This window comes from Aquarana catesbeiana, linkage group LG05 (genome assembly GCF_042186555.1).
Source record: "Aquarana catesbeiana isolate 2022-GZ linkage group LG05, ASM4218655v1, whole genome shotgun sequence".
Classification (NCBI taxonomy): domain Eukaryota; kingdom Metazoa; phylum Chordata; class Amphibia; order Anura; family Ranidae; genus Aquarana; species Aquarana catesbeiana.
The window spans coordinates 276,012,516-276,018,515 of record NC_133328.1 but is presented as its reverse complement, the minus strand read 5'-3'; positions in this window follow the sequence as shown (position 1 = coordinate 276,018,515).

Sequence of the window (6,000 nt, the reverse complement as noted above, 5' to 3'; positions counted from 1 at the left end):
AGCGGGGATCATAGAGGGGGGGGGAATCAGATCTAACAATATGGACCAACATCTTCCCCACTTTTTCCCCCTCTCCAAATACTATTTGTTTTTGAAATAGCCTTTTATTTTCGGATTTCTTAATCATTACCCCTTTATATATTAACTGTTTATTCTCTCATTCTTTATGATTTTCCTGGGATGGTTCTTTCACTAACTTCCTTTCTGCTGTTCTTAACTCCTCCCTGGCCTTCGCTTCCCCAACCAAAGATGCTTTTTTTATTCTTGAAACCTGCTGGATCAGTAGTCCCCTCAAGTAAGCTTTCAGTGCATCCCATATTACCCCTCTTGTTGTAGAGGCCTCATTAAAAACTATGAACTCCTTCAGCCTGGTTATGATTTCATTTGGGTCCTCAAGTATCTCAAACCATATTGGGTTCAGCTTCCATATGCCACGGCTCTTATTAAACCCCGTGAACATCATAGCTGTCACCAATGAATGGTCAGAGACCCCCCTGGGTTGATAAGTTATGTCTCCTACTATTTGAGCAGCCAAGTCATTACCAAGTATAAGGTCTATTCTTGAGAGTGAAGAATGAGTACCAGAGTAGCACGAAAACTGTTGCTCCCCCGGGTTACTCATTCTCCAAAGATCCATAAACCTGGCCTCTTTAAGAAATTGGTCCATTAGATTTCCTTGCAAGCCCTGTCCCTGTTTTCCTGGGGGGAATCTATCTATTTCTTTATTTATTACCACATTAAAATCCCCAACCGCAATGATCGGGATATTTGATTTGTCAACTATGAACTCCAATAATTGGTATAAAACTTCTAGTTTAAAAGGCGGAGGGTTATATATATTTGCTAGTATATATTCCTGGTTCCCTATTGTGCAGTGCAGGAAGACATACCGGCCCCCAGCATCAATATTGCACTGTCTGCAGGTAAACACCACCCCTCTCCCAATTAGTACCATCACCCCCCTAGAGTAAGAGGTGTGTACCGCATGGAACTGACACCCACATTTTTGGTTTCTTATTTGAGTTTTGGTGTCCTAGTCAGGTGCGTCTCCTGCAGACAGGCAATATCCACTTTAAAAGTATCTAACATATCAAAAACCAATGCTCTTTTGGCAGGAGTGCCCATCCCCCTGACATTCCATGAACCTATTTTTACTCCCATAGAATGTTCTGTGGTGGGGCTATCACAGAAAAAAAGAAGAGCCCTGTCGAAAAACCGGACATAAGCCCTTTGCACCTATGAAGGAAGAGGATCCCCACCAGACTTAACATTCCTGCAGGACTCCCCTTCATATTAAGTATCAATATCCATCCCCGTTTCTCCTTATACCCCATTTTCCCAGGAGTAGGGATATTCCTCCCTATTCAAAAAAGTACTCACCCCGATTTAACACAAAAAAAGAGAAAAAAAAAGGGGGCCAGGAAGAGAAAGCAAAGAGAGGAAGAGAGAAAAAATAAATAAATAAATAAATACATTTTTTCTCTTTCCCCTTCTCTCCCTCCTCCCTCCCCCTCTCCCCCAGCATTCGTGCCCCAATATTTACCAGCACACCAATTTTTCTCACTGCAAACATTGATATTGTACCCATATTTATCTGTATCCTATGTGTCATTGCATTAACCAACGTGCCATACATTATTTTCTCCCTTTCGTGTGAAATTTAATACCCTGTGCTTTATTCTACTTCTTCCAAACCCTTTACCCCCCCCCCTCACCAACCCACCCCAATTTCCCCCCTACCCTCCCATACCTCTCTAGGTTACCCCACAGGGCTTTTTTAATGACCGACCCATACCCACCTACCCATCCATAACACACCCCCCCTCCCTCCCACCCCCCTCCCCCCCTCCCTCCATCCCTACCTCCATAGATGCAAAAAGAAACTTGTTGTAAACACACTCCATCTCAAATCTACTTCCATTTACCGTGTCACAACCCGCCCCGCTCCAATTAATAAACATATATTAATAAAGGGTTGTTTGAGGTTTTGGTTCCGAGTATGGGAAAAACACCCTCATAAATAGGCACCACATCCCTAAGCAAAATTTTTTAGTTTAAATGGACATACAAAGGAGAGGGATTTTCACGGTGCAGATAAGTTGAACATACGGAAAAGCTGTATATCTTTTCTCTTTTTTTTAAAAAAACAGTTTATTGTTTACATTTAAAAACACACATATATTAAATAAAGTATCAGACATATTCCTTTTGAGGTTAAAGTTAAAACAAGGTGGTCAAAGTAGGGAATAACAAAGCAAAATGTACACTACAGATTCACAGATGGTAGTTATTGCATACTAGCCCGACATGTTTCGCATTGTCGCTTTTTCAAGGGATATGCAACTGTTTAGTGAGTCATCCAATACTTTTAGTAATTCTACAGAAAATAGAAAAAAGAGAAAGTTTTTTTGTATAAACACATAGATAATTTTCAGTATTGATACAACATTAAATATAATGAAAAAATATGTGTTGTCACTCTGAAGTGTCCATGAAGGCTTACCCCTGAAGTTGACCCTACAAAATCTCATCAGAACCGGTATAAACAGACACAACCAAGCATGACAGCACGACATGCTTGGTTGTGTCTGTTTATACCGGTTCTGACGAGATTTTGGGGCGTATTTTTTCATTATATTTAATGTTGTATCAATAATGAAAATTATCTATGTGTTTATACAAAAAAACTTTCTCTTTTTTCTATTTTCTGTAGAATTACTAAAAGTATTGGATGACTCACTAAACAGTTGCATATCCCTTGAAAAAGCGACAATGCGAAACATGTCGGGCTAGTATGCAATAACTACCATCTGTGAATCTGTAGTGTACATTTTTCTTTGTTATTCCCTATTTTGACCACCTTGTTTTAACTTTAACCTCAAAAGGAATATGTCTGATACTTTATTTAATATATGTGTGTTTTTAAATGTAAACAATAAACTGTTTTTTTAAAAAAAAGAGAAAAGATATACAGCTTTTCCGTATGTTCAACTTATCTGCACCGTGAAAATCCCTCTCCTTTGTATGTCCATTTAAACTAATATATTAATAAAGTAAACAAAAAAATTGTGCCCCATTTATATATACTAATTTCAGAGAGATTCCCCCACTACTTCCTGGGTAATTGTTCTTTTTTTTCCTCTAACCATGCTAACGCACTGGCTGGAGACCCAAAAATCTGGCTTCCCCCCCCAGTGCGTTTATCCCTAGCCTGGCCGGGTAGAGGAGAGCATACGTGACATTATTTTTCTGGAGGCTACGTTTAACCCCCAGAAACTCAGCTCTATGCTTCTGTAAATCCGGGGAGAAATCGGGGAAAAATTATACTCTAACATCTTTATATAGGACCTTTCCCATTTCTCGGGCCCTACGTAAGAGTCTTACTTCATCTTTATAATTTAAAAACTTCAATAGGAAGGGTCTCGGGGGGCTTCCCGAGGGGGGGGGTCTGAACGGGACTCTATGCGCTCTTTCTATTGAAAACTGCTGAGTGAAAGTCTCTCCCCCAAATACCCCCACCAGCCAGTTCTCCAGAAATATGATTGGATCTGGACCTTCACTCCCCTCAGGGACCCCCACCACCCTCACTTTGTCCCTGCGAAGTCTATTTTCCAATTCATCAAATTTCCCCGCAAGCTTATCAATTTTTTCTCTCCAGATCTTTGCTTCTTGTTTAATCGGGAACAAATCATCTTATATTAAGCTTATTCTGTTTTCCGCTTCCGTCACCCTTTCTGCTGTTTTCTTAAGGTCATGTCATATTAGGGACAGCTCTTCTTTGATATCCTTCATTTGGTCTCCCAATACCCCCAGGGATTGATTTTGGCATTTATTGCCAAAAGAATGTCTTTTAGGGAGGGCTCTCCTTCTACCATAGGGGTTGGAGCAGTCGGGCCTCCATTTCTTTACTGGTGGCTCCTGACCCTTTTGTAGAGGGATTCTTTGTACTAGAGGTACCTACGGGCAGGCCCGAGTGTCCTTGACTTTTCCTATCCACTGCTGACTTATGCTGGGCTTGCTGCCCCCCTTTATTCGGGGTATGCTCCACTGCGAGGACCATTCTCTCAAGTTTAGCGGACGCTGCAACCGCTGCCGCGGTTGCCCCCGCCACAGTGGAGTAAGACCCCTTTTCCTTCTCCTTTTCCTTATCCTTAGCAGACCGTAGGGATTGGGTTCCCATATTTTCCTGATTGGGGTGCTCATCTCCCTTTCTTCTCCCTGACATGTTGATCTTCACAATACTTCCCAGTACTGAACTATTGTTTAAACCGCTGACACGGCTATATTCTGGATGTGCCCCACTGCACAGTCCACCAGTCCTACCATCCCACAGTCCCACCGTCACCAGCCGTTAAAGTTATTTAAGTACGGTTATTTAGCTAAGGGAAGAAGAAGAGGGCGTAAGCTCAAAAAGCAAAACTATTTAAGGGGGGGGTATACCCACTACCACACCACTCGTAGGACATCAGAGGCTGGCAGCACTTTTCTTCAGCCACGGGCTTACGCTCGGATTTAAGTCTCTTATATGTTGTAACGTTGTACCGTTCCACTCACCCGCTGCTCCAGAGCCTCACCCCCAGATTTCCTAGTCTCCCTCCTAGATTTGCAGTCCAGCTAGGGTCCCTTAACAAACCCCACAGCAGTCTTTACTGTTTGCAAGGCAGGGGGGAGGCAGGGGAAGCTAGAAAGTATCACAATGGATCAGTACCAAAGCACCGACTGCACTGTATTATACACTGTACACAGCCTGAAGTGTATTTTTTATTCTGTACACTGACTGCAATGTATTATATACTTTACACACTGTATTATATACTGTGTACACCGCCTGCACACCAACTGCACTGTGTGTGTATATATATATATATATATATATATATATATATATATATATATATATACACACACTAGACTGCTGGCACTGTATATATAGTCTACAGTGAATTCACTGTGTATATATATAGTATATATATTAATACATTGCCTGCAATGTATATATAGTTTACACTGACTACTATATATATATATATATATATATATATATATATATATATATATATATATATATATATATATATATACACAACACTAACTAACCCATCTAATCTAGTTCAAGTTCTCTCTGTCTCCTCCATGTATCACACTACATATGGCCACCATGTAAGCAGCCTTATATAGTGGGGCTTGGACTTAGCCCCCTGAGCCATGATTGGCCAAAGGCACCCCCCGGGCTTCTCCCATAAATTTAGGCCATCAAACTGGCCTTCTAAATATACTGGATTTATGGTTGTGGCCCTAAGACCGAGACAAATGTGGATCACATAAACATGTGACAAGACTCACAACATAAATAGACCTGAGGTGTGGCTTTTGGTCGTCTGGTAGGTATGGCAAGAAAAGGGGCCATACCCAAGATAAGTAATGGATGATTGTGGAGGAGAATTTGCTGAGAAGTGCTGTAAAAAGGGGAATGGGAGGGAGTGTATCGTGCACTGGAACTGACAAAGAGGAAGGGGAAGTGGTCAGCTTAAATACCCTCCAGGCTCCTCCCATAAATTCAGGCCAGCATACTGGCCTTCTAATTTATGGTCGTGGCCCTAAGACCGAGACAAATGTGGATCACATAAACACGCGACAAAACTCACAACATAAATAGACCTGAGGTGTGGCTTTTGGTCATCTGGTAGGTATGGCATGAAAAGGGGCCAAAAATAACCAGGTAGGGAAGTATCTTTATTGCCTCTAACCTCATTGATTGAGCTTGGAGAAAGGGGGTTTGGAATATATATCTGGTGAAGCAGGCAGGTTTTCACCTGCCTAGCTTCTTGGTCACATGGTCTGGTACTCCGTGCTAAGATGTGGCTGAGGCTGCGCCGATCCAAAGGAATGTCCAGAATACCCCCCCGGGGTCTATGCCTAAGCTGACTAGTAGGAATTCAACATGTTTAATAAACTGACTGCCACTCAGGGGGTTGACCGCAAAAGGTAGTAACGGGCTGG